This window comes from Schistocerca piceifrons, chromosome X, assembly GCF_021461385.2.
Source record: "Schistocerca piceifrons isolate TAMUIC-IGC-003096 chromosome X, iqSchPice1.1, whole genome shotgun sequence".
Classification (NCBI taxonomy): Eukaryota; Metazoa; Arthropoda; class Insecta; order Orthoptera; family Acrididae; genus Schistocerca; species Schistocerca piceifrons.
Genome location: NC_060149.1, coordinates 702,551,787 through 702,571,929, shown reverse-complemented (window position 1 = coordinate 702,571,929; position 20,143 = coordinate 702,551,787).

The following is a 20,143-nucleotide window of genomic DNA, read 5'->3' as shown; positions in this document are numbered from 1 at the left end:
CTGGAAACCATCAGCAGTAACAACAGGGGACCCACTAAGGACAACAACAGCAGCAGATATAACCTCAGAAGGATCATCAAAGACATTTACAATCAGTCAATTGTAATTACAAAAGTAGTGTCTAATAAATCTCATCAATGTATAATGCAACCTATCAAAAAAAGTCCCTTGTACAAAAATTTTATTTTCATAATGCACAAGGGATAAAAAATAAACCTCATGAATTGCAAATTTTAATCACAAGTGTAAGAGATATATAAGATGCACAGATATTGTGTATTAATGAACATTTCATGAGTTATTTCAAAATAGAAAGTGCTGTGTTACCACAATTTAGACTTGTGAGTCAGTCTTCAAGAAAAACATTTGGAGATGGAGGGAGCTTCAAGAGACAAGAGCTTCACAACTACAACACATGAAATAAGGCCGACATTGATATTCCAGGCTGTCACCTAAGTAAGAGACTGAACAGTTTCCCAGCAGCAGCCCTGAGGCAGATGTTCAGCCTCCTACTACTGGATGTTTGAACATTTCCACTGAGAATGTTTAGAACTAGACTGATGCAGGTGCTCAATCAACAGCCACTATATTCTGTAAACGAATTTTTTTCAGCAAGTGGAATTGTAGATTGAGCCACATGATACCATCACACGTGAAGCCACAATCTGAAAACATTTAAGAGCTTCAAATTATTGTTTATAACATCAGTGTTCTGTAATGATTCTTGTCTGATACCTTAGTTTTAGATGTGATTTTAATATACAGGGTGTACCACCTAAACCTTTTGCTGCCAATATCTCTGGAACCACAATAGATATTGACAGATGGTTTTCATGGGTATGAATGCATGGCAGGAGCTCATGAAAGTAAATACTATGAGACATTCTAAACTGTGTACAAATATGGGCTTCAACACAAACTTATTTTTTTTAAAAACAGACAACCTATATTATTCCATACACAATCAACAACATGAGAAATGACAATAATAATGGCATTGGTTGCAGTGCAACATGTCAATTACATCCCAAGAAATTGTAACACAAAGCTGAAGCATGAAATAAATGAAATGCACTGCTATTGCACTTCCCGCGATGAAAGCGGGGCTTGCATGTTGCTTGTGTTCATGATGTGATTGATGTACTATGATGTGACAAATGCTGTACTTACATATTGTTGTGGACAATGTTAGTGCATGGCCTGGGAAATATATGGATGTGTAGTCACTCACAATGAAATCAAGAACATGATTTTCTCATAAGTGCTTTATTGAACTTTTCGACAGTACTACAATGGAAATAACGGTAACAAAATATTGATAGCCAGCAGCCAGAGTAAACAAAATTAGTGACTGTCAAAGGATTGCCCAGAGAGATACATGCTATGTGTACATAGATTTAAATCAATTATACAATGGAAAATGCCACACACAGGACATGTCACTGAACATCTTTAATGACTATGACACAGTTGAACAGTTGCAGATGGTGCAGTGCATATATAAACATACAGCAATACCAACAAAATGAACATACATCTTCTCCATAATATTAAAAATACACGCTGATGTGCAATCACATGTCTCACAGCCAAAATGCTACAAGGTATGTTCAAAGAGATTGCCATTTGCACACTCATCATGGATCCAGTCGCAGCTGTCAGTGTTTGTGGTGTTATTGCATCGTATGTAGCACTAATACGGGCTTTTATGTTGGCCACTGTTTTGGGACCTGCTGATACACCACATCTTTCACATGTCCCCAGAGAAAAAAAGCCAGTGGGGGTGACATCTGGTGACCATGCTGGAAATCCCTGAATGGAACTGTCCTGTCCAATCCATCGAGCGGGAATTGTTAGTTTAGTGCCTGTTCAAACAGATTTCGAGCTAGCAGGCGGTCATCGTAAACTTCATTGCACGATATTTCGGCTCGACAATTGCCAGTCATCTTCAGTTGAGCCGAAAGAGGACTGACGAAGACGTTCTCCGCTCCAGCTAATATAGTGCGCTTATAGTACTGCCGCGCATGCGTTGCAGTCGCGGAGACAGAAGGGCCACACTGCCAAGCGGCAGCGCCGTTGCTGGTGGAACTGCAGTACTCAGCTGCCTTCGGTATTGTCGCTGACCGTAGCTATCGAAGTCTTCTGGCGTCTTCGTCTCGAGCAAATTTCGGAGATGACGGGATTCCATGCGTTATTAAATTGGTAACTACTGTCACGGTTCATTAGATTTCCCGCAATGCGTATTTCAACGGATTCTTTGATAATGGAGTCCCAAAAAGTTGTTACTGTGGCCAAAATCGAAGTTTCGTCTTACTCCATTGAATGTCCGTTAGAAATACAATGTTCTGCAACTGCAGCATTACTGGGTTGCTGTAGGTGTGTGCAACGTTGATGTTCTGACAACGCTCTTCCACTGTACGCGTTGTCTGTCCTACATAGGCCATAACACATTGACACTGTATTTTGTTAATTCCCGCCTTCCGCAGGAACAAATCATCCTTCACCGATCCCAGTAAATCCGAAATCTTAGAGGGCGGACGAAAAATCGCTTTCACATGAAAATTATTAAGAATCCTTGCTATCTTGAAGGAGATATTTTCGACAAAGGGAAGAAAAGCTAGGAACTTGACTGGCGCGTTCTCCTCTTTATCCACTTCCCGGTTCCTGGCCTAGTTGAGAAGACCCTGTTAACTAGCAGGGTCGAGTACCCATTGTCTGTGAACACCGTCCTCAAATGTGCCAGTCCCTTAGGCAAATTCTCTACATCCGACGCCGTGTGTGTCCTGTGCACAAGGGTTTTAAGTACCCTCATGGTCTGGGATGGGTGATGGCAACTTGAAGAATGCAAATACAATTCAGTGTTGAGTGGGTTTACGGTAGACAGAATGTCCCACAGTGCCGTCACTCTTCCGTTTAACCAAAACATCCAGGAATGGAAGGCAGCCATCTTTCTCTAGTTCCATGGTAAATCGAATATTCTCATGGATGGAGTTAAGATGATGAAGAAACTCCATTAACTTCTCTTCTCCAAGGGGCCACACTATGAAAGTGTCATCGACGTATCTTCAAAAAACAGTTGGTTTACAAACCGCTGGTGCAAGTGCTCTCTCCTCAAAATCCTAAATAGGAAGGTTAGCCGCCAGAGGAGACAGAGGGCTGCCCCCAAGGCGACACCATCAGACTGTTCAAAATATTCCTGGTTGAACATAAAATAAGTCGAGGAAAGAACATGTCGAAACAAAGCAGAAATGTCCGATTCAAACTGTTGACCAATTAGAATCAAGGAATCCGCAAGAGGTACTCTTGTGAAAAGGGAAACTACATCAAAACTCACGAGAAGATCCGAACTACTTAAGTGGAGAGCCGCTAGTCTGTTGATAAACTCAGCAGAGTTCCGTATGTGATGTGAACATTTGCCAACAAATGGTCTCAGCAAAGAAGCTAGATGTTTGGCTAAATCATATGTGGGTGCGTCAGTATTACTCACTATAGGCCGTAAAGGCAGACCTTCTTTATGCACTTTAGGGAGACCATACAGTCTCGGTGGTATGCTGCCGTGTGGTTTTAACCGCTTGATGGTCTCTGGAGCTAGCGAGGAAGAGTTCAAAAGTGCACACGTCTTCTGTTGCACACGTGCTGTTGGGTCTTGATCAATTCTCCGATACATAGTATCACTAAATAGACTACACATCTTCTCCAAATACAAGCCACAAGGCAACAAAACGCTAGAAATACCTTTCTCAGCCTTAAGCACTACTATTTCCGGATCTTCTCGAAGGTTCCATAGTGCAGCCCTTTCTTCAGAGGTTATATTACTACGTTGGGGAGGAGCTTTCAGAAGAACCTGACTAGTTTCCCTTCTTATTTCTTCAGCAGCGTCCATAGGAAGACGAACTACAGCTTCTTCAACACCACTTACGAAACTTATAAGAGGTACTGCACTTGGTGTAGGTGCAAAATTAGGATCTTTGCCTAAAACTGACTGCCGGCCGGAGTGGCCGAGCGGTTCTAGGCGCTACAGTCTGGAATCGCGCGACCGGCACTGTCGCAGGTTCGAATCCTGCCTCGGACATGGATGTGTTGTAAGTAGGCTGTTTAGGTTTTTTTATTGGTAACGCCACCTCTGTATGAAAATCACCGGCTGTGCTGTGTGCAGTCTGTGGCTGCTTTGCATTGTTGTAATACTCGCCATTGTAGTGTTAGGCAGCTGGATGTGAACAGCGCGTAGCGTTGCGCAGTTGGAGGTGAGCCGCCAGCAGTGGTGGATGTGGGGAGAGAGATGGCGGAGTTTTGAAATTTTTCATGAACTGCTATATTTATATATGATGATATCAAGGTAAATACATTATTGTTTGTTCTCTATTAATATCTTTCATTTGCTAACTATCCCTATCAGTAGTTAGTGCCTTCCATAGTTTGAATCTTTTATTTAGCTGGCAGTAGTGGCGCTCGCTGTATTGCAGTAGCTTGAGCAGCGAAGATTTTTGTGAGGTAAGTGATTTGTGAAAGGTATAGTTTAATGTTAGTCAGGGCCATTCTTTTGTAGGGAATTTTGAAAGTCAGATTGCGTTGCGCTAACAAAATATTGTGTGTCAGTTTAAGCACAGTCATGTATAATTGTTCAAAGGGGACGTTTCATATGTCGACCCTTAGCCGAGGATACCTCACTGGAATCTTCTGATTTTTTCTTGTAGTTTGTGTAATTAGTGTAGCTATTGTTTATTGCTAGCGCGTAATTGTAGAGAAAATCTCCTTTGTAGTTGCAGTCTTTCATTGTTGTACAGTAAAACAGTTGTGGCATGCATGTAGATTTGCACCAAGTATTTCGCAGCTGCAATTAACTAGATATTATTTTCAGTGCTATGTTAATGTGTTCTCTTATTTTTGATCTTCAAATTGTGTTTTTCTGTGTTGTCGTGTGAAATACTGTGACAATAATGGCGTGTGAAAAACGTAATACTAGGCTCCAAAGTAAACTGAGAAATGACAGTGAAAATGAAAGCAGTGTGTTAGCGCCACCGAGTAATGAATTAACTGATGTTCAAAGTAGTAATTTGGTAATTGTGCATAGGGAAATGGAGCGGGCTGCAAACAATGGTGTAGACAGTAAAACAGGTAGTGAACAGGGAAGCATTATCGATCGATCAGTCGGCAACAGCTCGCCTCAGGAATCCAAAATGACAGGACACAATTTCGCAAATACTGTAGATTCAGGTTTTGGGTCATCACCGTTTTCTCAAATAAGTCAAGACACATTTTCTGCTTGTCAAAATGTGAATGTTGCCGGTGCAAATGCACTGCCGAAAAGCGTAGAGAAACAGATTCCAGACACTAATACATTATTATTGCAATTAATGCAACAAATGGAACAAAATCAGAGACAAAATCTTAAAAAGTTAGACACAGTGGAACAAAATCTTAAAAAGTTAGACACAATGGAACAACACCAGAGACAAACACAGCAACAATTAGACACAATGGAACAACACCAGAGACAAACACAGCAACAGTTAGACACAATGGAACAAAATCTTCAAAAGTTAGACACCACACTTGAACAAACACGTGAAGATTTAACCACTGAGTTACATAACATTGAATCGAAATGTCAAAAAGTCTGTAATGACGTAAAAACACAAATTTGTGAGCATTTTCAACCTATTTTTTCGCGGCATGAAAATGCATTACAGAATCACGAAGCAGCCATAAAAGAACTGCAAACCATTGTTCATGAAAATCATGAGACCTTGTGGGCTAAAATTGACTCAGTTGCATCTACCGATTCGGTTAAGCAACTTGCAAAAACTCAGGAAAACTTAAAGGACACAGTAGATTCGATTTCAACACAAATGGACACTCTGAAACTTGGTTCGGAAAAACACACTGAGGAAATGTGTTCACTATCGTAGAAAGTAGCCGAACTTTCGGATCAGGTTACTAACTTATCTACAAAGGTAGATGATGATCTGAATGACACAAGACCTGTAGCCTTCACTGACACAGAAGAGTATGAACAAATTAGAAAATTCAAAAAGAATCAAAATCAAATCAATACACAGTACAAAAGAGAAATCCGGGAAGTACAAGATCAGCTGACACAGGTAATACAAGAATTACGTATTTCAGAGGATACTCGCGCCCCAATACGGGAAGAGGGACACAGAAATACGGAACAGCCACAAAATAATAACACAGTGCATTTCGGAAGTTATGAAAGAAATTGGCAATGTGCACCGAATTTTGAGATGGAACGGCTGACACGACCTAACAATGACCGATATGCGACTCGCCGACATGATGATTTTGACTATAAGCTGTTCATTACTACACGTAAATTCAAAACATTTAAGAATTCTGGCAACGACATTCATCCACAAGCATGGCTCCATCAATTCTCGCATTGTTTTCCTTCCAACTGGTCGTTAGAACACAGATTAGAATTTATGTGTGGCTACTTGGAGAATGAACCAGCTGTAAGAATGCGATCGGTAATTCACGATTGCCACAGTGAAGGAGAGTTTTACCATGCCTTCCTCTCAGCATATTGGTCTCAAGCCACACAAGACCGAGTAAAACATAGCATCATAATGATGAAACGTTTCGAACAATCTGAATTTTCCAGTCTTATGAAATATTTTGAAGACATGTTGCATAAGAATCAGTATCTTTCAAACCCATACAGCCCCTCAGAACTCATCCGCATTTGCTTAATCAAACTGCCTGAACATTTACGACATATTATTTTGGCAGGACGTTGCAAAGACGACATTGAAGCATTTCAGGGACTCTTACAAGAATTAGAAATTGACACTGACAATCGCGGAATGTGAAACCAGGAACACAACAATTACAGGTCACATCCGTCGCAGTTCCGCGATGAAAGAAGTAATAACTTGACATGACAAGGCTATTCTCACAACACAAATCGTGACCAAAACAGACACCACCCGTATGACAACCGTTGGCAGAGTAGTAATAACTACAGGGAAAGATCACCTCTCCGTGGTAATGACTATCACAGAGACAATAAGAGAAACAGACAATATGGGAACCAAAATAAATACTATCAAGGGAGACAGAATAACTTTAGACACAACGGACCAGCGCGCAGTTACGATTCAGGGAGAAATTCTCCACCATGTGACCGACAAGAAAGAAACTATGGAATCTACCGACATGACGACAGACGATATGATCGTAACGACAGACCTGAATTGCATCAGAACTGGCGGGATTCAAACAGAGCAGGGCCCTCTCGTCACGGTGAATTTCTAGAAGTTAGGTCTCCAAATCCCAATAACGACGCGCGCCAACAAAGAGACAATAGGCAATGACTCACACCGCTGGCAGCAACAAAACGTACTTATGAAACTGATGACGCAGCTGCCGTAGCTAGTAATTACGTAAAAATGGAAGACATTAGGGACATCTTACTCCAGGAACACGACGTAAAACTTAACAACATTGCACATCCTGTGATTCACATTACTGTAAATGACGTAAAATTTACGGCAGTACTTGACTCTGGCAGTCCCATCTCAGTAATTAGTGAAACAGCCTTTAGCAAATGCAACAAATCGAACGATTGCCCCACACTTCCGTTACGTAAGATTAAATTACAAGGTGGAATCTTTGGAAAAAGTGTAGATGTACGCCAACAAACCAACTTAGAATTCTTTTGTCAAAGCCACAGCTTCTCTACGAACTTTCTTATTGTTCCATTATTGTCGACGGAAATTATATTGGGAGTAGACTTTTTGAATGAATTCAAAGCAATCTTAAACTTTCACGATGCTGAAATAAGTTTAGAGAAGGAAGGTAAGTCAATAGCTTTGAAATTTGATGATTGGCTCTCAAACCATGACGAAGAAACCAATCGGCTTTACCTTCTGTTGGACAACAGTTCGGAATTTTCTACGGAACTAGACACTAACAATCACTCTGCAAGAACTGACAGGGATGATATCGACGGCATATTTGAAATTAATGAGTTAATTCAGAATAAAATTCAAACAATTGAGAATTGTAATGACACTGATAGGCAGGACCTTTTTGAGATTTTACAAGAACATTCCACAGTTTTTACTCATAAAACAGGAACAATCAAGGGATTTCAATACCAATTTCGTGTTCGTGAGCATACTAAATTTTGTGTTAGACCATATGTAATTCCAGCACATTATAAGGACCGTGTTAGAACAGAAATACAATCTATGCTTGACGAGGGCATTATTGAGCCTGCAGTAAGCTCATACAACAATCCATTACATGTTGTTGAGAAGAAAAATGGATCGATCAGGCTTGTCTTAGATTCGAGACAAATCAATACGATCATTATTCCTGAAACAGACAGGCCGCAAACGTTGGAAGAACTTCTTCAAAATTTTAACGGTGTAAAAGTGTTGTCTTCCATTGATCTCAGATCCAGCTTTTATCAGATCGAACTTCATCCAGAATGTAGAAAATACACAGCTTTCCTTTGTTTCGGCGTTTGTTATCAGTTTCGGAAACTTCCCTTTGGTTTGAACATTTCTTCAGCAGCATTCATTCGCGGGCTAAATTCCATGTTACCTAAGTTCTTAAAACGTCACATCACCTTATATGTGGACGATATTCTAATAGCAGAAGCTTCATGGGAACTACATAATCGCATCCTCAACAGTTTGTTACGTATTTTTGCAGAATCTGGAATTACAGTTAACTTGGAAAAGTCTGAATTCGGTAGGACAAAGGTGAAGTTTTTGGGACATATTATTTCTTCTGAAGGCATTCAGCCGGATCCTGAAAAGTTAGAAGCAATCAGAGCCATTCCAGTTCCATCCACAAAAAGACAAGTCCGCAGTTTTCTAGGTCTCGTAAATTTTTACCGTCGTTTTCTGAATATGCAAATTCTTGTTACACCAAAACTTTGTTCTCTCACTGGAAAAAATACTATTTGGAACTGGGACGAACAAGCACAACTGGAATTAAATTCTTTGAAAGAAGCGTTACTTCACGCGCCAATCTTAGCTCATCCAGATCTGTCACAAGATTTCTGCCTTAGCACAGATTCTTCTAAAGTCGGTCTTGGTGCCCATTTATTTCAAGAAGCCATAGAAAATGACACTACCATTCAGAAAACCATTGCTTTTGCTAGCCGAGTGCTAACAAAATCTGAAAAAAATTATTCCGTTACTGAATTAGAAGCTTTAGCTATCGTTTGGGCATTTAACAAATTCCGTTTCTTTCTTTCTGGTAAGCACGTAAAAGTATACAGTGATCATCGTGCATTACAATTTCTTATGTCTTCAAAATTAAATCATGACAGGTTAAAACGTTGGGCATTGTTTCTGCAAGAATTCCGCTTCACAATAGTCTACATTCCCGGCAAGGAGAACATCGTTGCGGACGCACTGTCACGCGCACCGGCTGGGCTTGAGAAATGTACCACAGAAGGCAACCTCGAGAAAAATTTCAGTATTCTTTACATTCAGAAAGTCGCCTTTGAAAACTTCATCACCACATCTTTAAAGGACATTGCTCATGAACAAGATAAAGATCCGATTTGGAAAGACATCAAGAGCAAATGGCATGAAAAGACACACACACAGATTCGGCATTATTATCTGGTTAGAAACAACATACTGTTCAAACGCTGCACTGTTGATGACAAGCTATGGGTACTTTGCATTCCTGACGATTTTGTTAATAAGCTCATTTGGTACATTCATTTCAGCTACGCACATTTTGGTCCACGAAAATGTTATCATATTCTTCGAACGACTTGTTATTTTAACAATATGGAAAAAAGAATTCGAAGAGTCTTGTCTATTTGTAAACTTTGTCAAAAGGCGAAACCATCTACTGTCTCACATCGTGCTCCGTTGTTTCCTATTATTCCTTCTAAATTAAAAGAATTTGCTGCTGTTGATCTCTTGGGACCGCTTGTCAGAACATCCAATGGATTTTCGTACGTTCTAGTCGCTGTTGAACTTACTTCAAAATTTGTTTCTTTCACTCCGTTACGTAAAGCCACTGGACGATCTGTATCCAACGCCTTTGTTAAAAATTTCTTACGTGAAGTTGGCCACGTTGCTAAAGTCATTTCAGATAACGGACCGCAATTTAGATCTGCTGTTTGGTCACGCACGCTTCGGAATCATAAAATCAAACCTGTTTTTATTTCATTGTACTCACCACATTGCAACCCGTCTGAAAGGATTATGAATGAAATCAATAAGCTTTGCAGACTTTATTGTCACAGAAAGCATCAGCATTGGGACAGATATCTACAATTATTTCAAAGTGTGCTGAATGAAATGCCTCATGATTCCACTGCTTTACCACCTACTCTTGTACTGAAGAATGAAGAACCACCGAGCAGAATCAGAGAGCTTGTACCTTTCCCGAATACACGTAAACTTCGACACAAAGACATAATTGATTTGGCTCTTAAAAATATAAAATCTGCAGCAGACAAAAGGAGAGAACTACACGGTAAAGCAAATGCAAAGAAATTATATATTGGTCAGAAAGCTCTCATTAAAGCTCGTTCATTGTCACATAAGAAGAAACACTTGAGTCACAAAGTCTTTCTAGTTTACAATGGACCTTACAGAATCCGACGTATACCACATGATAATTGCGTTGAAGTTGAAACTCTGCGTACTAGGAAGAGTAAAGGTTTACACCACATTTCACATGTAAAACCGTTTATTGAAAGATAATCTGCCATAAAACTTTTCACTTTACATTACTAGTATGCTTGTCAGACTTAGAATCTGTTAACATGCAACAATGTTAGAAGTTAAATATCCAGTCAAGAACCAAGAGAACTTATTGAAACAGAAATGACGAATGCATTGTTATAGTGAACAGACGTCACAGTGTTATTGTGTGTGTACATTCTTGCTTGTTAGTTGCACGATTATGGAACGACTATAAGGCTTACATACTTAGAACATTTACCAGTACTCCTAATGAGATTTTAATGCAACATTTTGGTTTACTTGAAAATATATTCTGGATTTAAAGTACTTTCAGTGAGATACCAGATGGCACAGTGGTTAGTTTATGTGACAGCTACACGATTTTATCATGACGCTACTAGTGAGTGACAATTTACAGTGTTGCTTTTGCAGTGTTTCTGTTTTATATCTGCACAGTTTTCTGTTTTATTCTGGAAAGTTAAACAGGTTTTAGTAGTAACTTTTGTGGTATAGCTACAATGAGACTGCCTTTTCCGTAGCACAACAATACGTTACAGCACAGTACTTTCCTTATCACGGCAACAAGCGTAATAACTAAGACATTTATACGCAAAGCATTTCACTTTTGTGTATTATGAGGTAAGTACATTGACTTCTGCAGAACTTAGTTTTCGGAGGACGATAACTACGACACTTCCACACAGATTATGTTGCAACAAGACGCACATTTAGCGCTACAGTACACGTATTTGAGTGATTAATTTTGTACTTAAACCATTTATTTTTCAAGAGTTTTGAGTTACAAAGAAAGTTTTCCATGATACATTTCATTCCATTGCTGTAATCTGTAACACCTGAGGGTATAACTACATTAATCCTCAGGGGGGTACACGCTCACTTTGTGTACCATGTGTGTGGCAACCACAAGGAACCCTAGCTAATATGGTATTTGCTTATACAACTTTACACATCGGTACCATATTTCTCTAAAACACAAATTACACAGCTATCTGATCATTTAACTGAGAGATAAACATTTTTTTACTACATCAGTGACACATGTTTACGCAATACACAGTTGGGTAACTTCACACTTATGAAACTGTATTTTGTCTGTACTTTGTAAACGGTTCATATTTTTTCGGAATCATTGTGATACTATGAGAGCTTTGAATGATGTATTTGCTAAGGGAGCATGATTTTAAAGTACGTTTGAGGTAGATGACACTATTGAAATGAGCAGAGAATTTTTTTTAGGTTTTGAAATTATTGCAGAAAGCTACGACGTTTTTGAGATTTGACTGAGGTGTTATGATGTTATTATTATGACGACGATGTGTACTATGCTGTTGAGATATGTTTATGATCAATAAGATGATGCTATCGTATATGAGGAATAAGAAGTATGTTGGAAACCAAGAATCGTACTTTAAGAGTTATGAAATGTGCGTAAATGCGTGACTGTATCACAATGCTGACGAATATTTTATTTGGACACTTATATTTATAGAATTTTCTTTCTACAGATTTGCAACGCTAATTCTTGACCTGTGAAATATTTTTATGTGAGACTGTCACTGTAGCGGAAACTGCTGTCGTAAATATTTCCGTAAGAAAGTTAAGTGACCACCTGCACGTGCGTCGTCGGCACACCGCTGTGTCAGACACCTGGAGAACAAGCCATTAGGGTGTGCCTTTCCGGAAGCACAGGTAGAAAAAAAAAAAAAGGGAGGCCATTATCCTCGCTATTGACATTTCCTTGTTGAAAGCATACTGCGGAGCTCGTAATTTATGATATTTACTAAAATGCCTAATGAAATGATTAGAAACATTTTACATCTATTGTCTTTGTAGTTAAGAGATCGCTCATTTTGTTTAATATCTGGTTTCCATCTGTGTTGCAGCATTGGTTTTATAAAATAAACTTAAATGCATCTGCTAATGTGAACACTTTCTGTCAACAGATTTATTAAATAATTATTATCTGATCCACATTCTTCGAAAAAGGAGCTCTTGGAATGGAGAGAACAATAAGAAGGGACTAATAACAGTAACTGCATCTATAATTTTCTTTTCAAGTACTTGGTAATTTCTTTTGTAGAATAATTTGTGGTGCACCACTTTAAATACATAGACATTAAGATGTGAATATACATTTCCCTTATCTGCATTGTTGTTTTTACTGTAATATTTTTTCTGCTTGAGCTATGTCATGTTTAGGTATACGGGTAAGTTACTGCTGTTTGCCAGGCATAATGTTACTAAATTTGACTTTGTGTTACTCTGCTAAGCCAGTTTTACTACTCATTTATTTTTATTGGTGCTGCACATTGGCTCATATTAGTTGTAATGTTGCATTGCTTGGTAATTTAGATTTACTGTAGCTTGCTTTGCAATTTTCCATTTTTTTGGTCATTGCTGTTTGTGTTACTTATTTTGTGCTGCTGCATTGCCTCGTCCCTTAGTTTAGCATCTGAGCTCAGTAGATTTAAGTTAGCTTAAGAGGGGGTAGCCTCTAAGAGAATGAGTTGCGATGAATTGGAAGAAATGCATTGAGAAGTTATACGAAAAAAAGTACAGAAAACAGGTTTAGGTAGGATTTTCTTGGAAATAAATGTTGAGGTAAGAAATGTGTGAACATATAAATACAGAAAGCATGCTTAGATAGAATTTTTTTTGGTGGAAACAAAGGATGAAATAAGAGGAAAGATATATGAAGTTTTGGGTTGGACTGCAGTACCACATGTTACACTGAAAACGAACCCTGTCCTTTCCTATTGGTGTTATCCCACTATGTGTTTGTGTACCCTTGTGTATTTGTTTTCTTCCTGTCTCTGTGTAGTTTCATAGAATTTTTTCTTCTTTTAATATTAAGCTACATTCACTATGATGAGGAATACTGTTATCCTCGAATATAATTGGCATTAATAATATGTTATTTACTTTGTAAAGATGTTAGACATTATTAATTCTGTTTTGTTTTAATGCTCATGTGTGAGGTTGATGTTTCAAAATTTATTCTGATCTTTTATGTATCTACTTATCTCATAATTCCTGTAACATTGATGTATATGTTTATTTCTATTCTGTTGTAAAGCCTGTACTACAAATGTTATTTCTACTGTTGTGTTCTTTAATGATGTATTTTGTACCTTTGTAATAGTATTTTCATGTTGTAAATTTATAATTGTATAGACACCAGTTCTTCAAATTAAGTTACATTTCACTGCACATGTTTCTGTTGGTCATAGTATACGGACAATATGTGAGAAGTAGGGACTGATAGTGTTTGCACGTGTGTTAATAATTCAGCAAGGGACTGGATAACAGCATTGCTGGTTCTAAGGACAGGTCAAACAAATTTTTTGTGAGTGGACAAGTGGTGGTTTATGGACTTGCTATATTCTCCGCAAGACTCTTCGATGGTGATTGTGCACCTGCACAGTCGCAACAGATGGCTGCTGGCTGTCTCTTCAAGGACTACAGTGGGTCTACATCTTTGATGATCCATCAATACCATTATTTCTACAAGGACTACAGTAGGTCTGCATCTTTGATGGCCCACCAATACCATTATTTCTACAAGGACTGCAGTGGGTCTGCACCTCTGGTGGCCCACGAATACCACAATCTCTACCAGGACTCCAGTGGGTCTGCTCTGTGATGACCTACCCACCAATATTCTTCAAAACTTCGACTGATTCCGCTGTGGGTTTGCTCTGTTGTGGCCCATTACCTGTCTGCATGTCAAGAGTCAGCACTGTCTTTCCGTTGGAAGGACAACACTACTTCTTCAAGACGGCGTGGAAATTCACTACTTCCGTGTGCATTGTCTTTTACTGCTCAGACTTTGAGAAAAGAAACGGCAGTTTCACTGTGATGAATGATCAGGACTGTCTTTATAGACTGTGAGAAACTTTGAGCTTTTGACCAACATAATATCAATAAGTGTGTGCATTTGATTTCTTTGTTATTGTAATTATGAAAAATTTTTTCAAATCTGTATTGGCCACTGCCCAATCCAATTTGTAAAATTTTTTGTGGGGAGCATGGGGGCTATGTAAGTAGGCTGTTTAGGTTTTTTTTATTGGTAACGCCACCTCTGTATGAAAATCACCGGCTGTGCTGTGTGCAGTCTGTGGCTGCTTTGCATTGTTGTAATACTCGCCATTGTAGTGTTGGGCAGCGGCAGCTGGATGTGAACAGCGCGTAGCGTTGCGCAGTTGGAGGTGAGCCGCCAGCAGTGGTGGATGTGTGGAGAGAGATGGCGGAGTTTTGAAATTTGTCATGAACTGCTATATTTATATATGATGATATCAAGGTAAATACATTATTGTTTGTTCTTTATTAATATCTTTCATTTGCTAACTATCCCTATCAGTAGTTAGTGCCTTCCATAGTTTGAATCTTTTATTTAGCTGGCAGTAGTGGCGCTCGCTGTATTGCAGTAGCTTGAGCAGCGAAGATTTTTGTGAGGTAAGTGATTTGTGAAAGGTATAGTTTAATGTTAGTCAGGGCCATTCTTTTGTAGGGAATTTTGAAAGTCAGATTGCGTTGCGCTAACAAAATATTGTGTGTCAGTTTAAGCACAGTCATGTATAATTGTTCAAAGGGGACGTTTCAGTGTGTGATGTCCTTATGTCAGTTAGGTTTAAGTAGGTCTAAGTTCTAGGGGACTGATGACCTCAGAAATTAAGTCCCATAGTGCTCAGAGGCATTTGAACCATTTTTGAACCAAAACTGACAGCGTTGCATCGTCTAAAACCTTCTCCCTGGAATTAACCACGGAACGTCGTGCAGTTATTTCCCGTGGCGTCGGCTGTTGCGGCACCAAGCGATCAAAATGCGACATTTGCCGGGAGCTAACAGCCTTATATACCCAGTCGAACTTGGCTGAAGTCACACCATCCACCCAGTTCCATAATGTAGGAGAAAGAAGTACTGCAATTTTCAAGTACAGATGGAACGGTTCTATTGGGATGGCATCCAACCTTCGTCTCGTATAACAAATTCTCTCCTTCACAATAGCACGGCTCGCCTTCTCCATTATTTTCCGTGCAGTGGTCGTCTTAATAAAATGTGTCACTCTGGCAAATTTGGGTATTATGCCATGGTCCCGACATCTTATTAAAAAACTTAAAGAACTTAAAAGCCTTGCTCTCTTACCACGTAGTATGTCGACCCTCTTACACTTGAGGCCATCTCCTCCCTGTAAAGGCGTTTGATGTATAAATTGAATTTTCCCGGCGAACAGCTGTTCAAAAAGATCTCGGGCTTGCAGCCGGTCGTCGTAAGCTTGTCTGCACAATATTTTGGCGGGACAACTGCCAGCCATCTTCAGGTGAGCCGAACGAGGACTGACGAAGACGTTTTTTTTTTTTTTTTTTTTTTCTTTATTGTAATTTTGAAACCTGAACAACCAGGTAGGCTGGCAGCAGCACAATACGCCGCTCTTCAGCCGAAGAGAGTACATGGAGATAAAACAAAGAAGAGACATTACATAAAAAAACGGCGGGAAAAAACAGGAGACACAAGAATATAAAAGCACAAGAAGCCGTTCACACTTGAGGACAATCCACACTATGAACTGGAGACCCGACGCACAAACACTGAAGAAGACGATGTCACTGGTGAACAATGGAGCGTGACGGCGAAACTGAACACTAAACATGACGGCACACACGATACACTGATGGCGGTGATCTCCGGCGCGCGAATGTCCACTGAGCGTGTGCGAGTCCGGGGACCTGCCAAGAGGGCAACAGGGATGAGGAGGGGGAGAGGGGAGGAAAAGAGGATGCCATGGCTTAGGAGACGGGGACAGGAGGATAGGGACAGGGGAGGGGGGGCCCGGGGGACGAGGGACGAGAAAAGGAGGAGGAAGGGAAAAGGGAGAGAAGGGAGGGAGGGTGCCCCAAGGAGCAAGCACAGGAGGAGGGCGGGAGGATCAAAGTTGGTAGGAGGGGTAGATGGAGGGGAGGAGGGCATCATCAGGGAGGGGGAGCTGGCGGAAGCCACCTTGGGAGAGGGTAAGGAGGGTGGAGAGATGGAGACCGGGTGGGACATGGGAGTACAGGCGCGGCAGCGGGCAGGGGTGGGAGAGGATCGGGGAGACGAGCGGGTGAGGAGGATCGAGTTTACGGGAGGTGTATAGGATTCGTATCCTTTCGAGGAAGAGGAGGAGGTGGGGGAAGGGGATAAGGTCATACAGGATCCGCGTGGGGGAAGGGAGACGGATGCGATAGGCAAGGCGGAGAGCATGGCGTTCAAGGATTTGGAGGGAATTATAAAAGGAAGGGGGGGCGGAGATCCAGGCTGGATGGGCGTAACAGAGGATAGGGCGGATGAGGGACTTATAGGTGTGGAGGATGGTGGAGGGGTCCAGACCCCACGTTCGGCCGGAAAGGAGCTTGAGGAGACGGAGTCGGGAACGTGCCTTGGCTTGGATTGTCTGGAGATGGGGAGTCCAGGAGAGGCGACGGTCGAGGGTGACGCCAAGGTACTTAAGGGTGGGGGTGAGAGCGATGGGACGGCCATAAACGGTGAGATAGAAATCAAGGAGGCGGAAGGAGGGAGTGGTTTTGCCTACAATGATCGCCTGGACGAAGACGTTCTCCGCTCCAGCTTATATAGTGCGCTGATAGTACTGCCGCGCATGCGTTGCAGCCATGGAGACAGAAGGACCACACCGCCCAGCGGCAGCGCCCTCGCTGGTGGAACTGCAGTACTCAGCTGCCATCGGTATTGTCGCTGGCCGCAGCTATCGAAGTCTTGCAGAGAATTTGCCTAAGGAACTGGCACATTTGAGGACGGTGTTCACAGACAATGGGTACTCAACCCGGCAAGTTAACAGGGCCTCCTCAACTAGAGCCAGGAACTGGGAAGTGGATAACGAGGAGAACGCGCCAGTCAAGTCCCTAGCTTTTCTTCCCTTTGTCGGAAATATCTCCTTCAAGATGGCAAGGATTCTTAATAATTATCATGTGAAAGTGGTTTTTCGTCCGCCTTCTAAGATTTCGGATTTGCTGGGATGGTGAAGGATGATTTGTTACTGCGGAAAGCAAAAATTGACAAAATACCGTGTCAATGTGGTATGGCCTATATAGGACAGACAACGCGTACAGTGGAAGAGCGTTGTACAGAACATTAACGTTGCACTCGCCTACTGCAATCCGGTAATGCTGCTGTTGCGGAACATTGTATTTCTAACGGATATTCAATGGTGTACGACGAAACTTCGATTTTGGCCACAGCAACAACTTTTTGGGACTCTACTATCAAAGAATCCGTTGAAGCACGCATTGCGGGAAATCTAATGAACCGTGACAGTGGTTACCAATTAAATAACGCGTGGAATCCCGTCATCTCCAAAATTTGCTTGAGACGAAGATGCCAGAAGACTTCGATAGCTGTGGCCAGCGACAATACCGACGGCAGCTGAGTACTGCAGTTCCACCAGCGAGGGCGCTGTCGCTGGGTGGTGTGGCCCTTCTGTCTCCGCGACTGCAACGCATGCGGGGCAGTACTATCAGCGCACTATATAAGGTGGAGCGGAGAATGTCTTCGTCAGTCGAAAAGCTGCTCTACAAGTTAATCTCACTCGGCTTTCCAGTGTCCCCTGTACGGCTAATAGCCATATACCTGCCCTCTACCACGATGACACGGAGCTCTTCTCTCGTTCTCGGAGTGCGGCAGGTCTTCAACAGCAGCTCCAGGGTGCAACAGATTCCCTAACCGAATGGGCTAGGACCTGGCGTCTGGCATTTAATTCCTCCAAAACGAAAACTCTTATCATCTGCTGGCGCCATATTCCCATTCGGCTCCCGCAGGTGTCGGACTTCTGTACCCCAGTCCCTTGGACCCGTACTGCGAAGTACTTGGGCGTTACCCTGGACCAACGCCTCACCTGGCGCCCCCACATCGATGGCGTGCGTCGAAAGGCGATAGGGCGGCCATGCCTGCTCTACCCCCTCATCAATCCCACCTCTTCACTCCCAACACACCTTGCTGTCAGATTGTACACTTCCTTTGTTCGTTCCATTCTTGAATACGCGGCAGTGGTGTGGGGCAATGCTGCCCCCACCCACCTCCGCTGATTCCAAACCGTCAAAAATCGGGCTCTCCGGGGTGCTCTAGACCTCCTTTTTGAACTCCCTACCGAAGAACTCCACATCCTGGCCGAGGTGCCACTCCTTCACTCCCACATCCTTTCCGCAGCCGCTTCCTTCTACCAGCAAACCCGCCACTCTCCCAATCCTTTAATCATTTCCCTGGGCACCCGTGTCCGCCATCTGACTACCACCCACTGGCCTGACCTTCTCTTCCTCCCCCCATGACTCCCCATTCACTAGCCACTTTCATTTCATGTCACTTTACCTTTCTCATATCATCGCTCCATCTTATCACCACATCATGACATTCAGCCACCCCTCACCGCCCCTCACGCCACCCCCAACACCCCTCACGCCCCCCAATGTCGGCCTAACCCTTACAGGCCCCAGCACCATCATGTAATTTCCCCCACACCCCATCAAGACAGAAGGAGAAGCGCCCTAGAGGCACCAGCACTTCACCAACTGTAGAGGTTAAAGCCTCAGTTATGTTCGTCTGCGTCTGCGTCATCGTCAGTAATCGTCCGGCTCACCTGAAGATGGCTGGCAGTTGTCCAGCCGAAATATCGTGCAATGAAGTTTACGTAGACTGGCTGCAAACCCGAAATCTTTTTGAACAGTTGAATCGCCGGGAAAATTTCAAATTTTACATCAAACGCCTTTACGGGGAGGAGATGGCCTCAAATGTAAGTGGTTTCGACAAACTACGTGGTAAGAGAGCAAAGCTTTTAAGTTCTTTAAGTTTTTTAATGAGATGTCGGGACCATGGCATAAGACCCAAATTTGCGAGAGTGACACATTTTATTAAGTCGACCACTGCACGGAAAATAATGAAGACGGCGAACCGTGCTATTGTGAAGGAGAGAATTTGTTATACGAGACGAAGGTTGGATGCCATCTCAGAAGAATTGTTCCATCTACAATTGAAAATTGCAGCACTTCTTCCTCCTATATTATGGGACTGGGTGGATGGTGTGATTCAGCCAAGTTCGACTGGGTATATAAGGCTGCTACCTCCCGGCAGATGTCGAAATTTGATCGCTTGGTGCCACAACAGCCGACGTCACGCGAAATAACTGCACGACGTTCCGTGGTTAATTTCACGAAGAAGATTTTAAACGATACGACGCTGTCAGTTTTGGGCAAAGGTCTTAATTTTGCATCTACAGCAAGTGCAGTACCTCTTATAAGTTTCGTAAGTGGTGTTGAACAAGCTGTACATCGTCTTCCTATGGACGGTGCTGAAGAAATAAGAAGGGAAACTGGTCAGGTTCTTCTGAAAGCTCCTCCCCAACGTAGTAATATAACCGCTGAAGAAAGGGCTGCACTACGGAACCTTCGAGA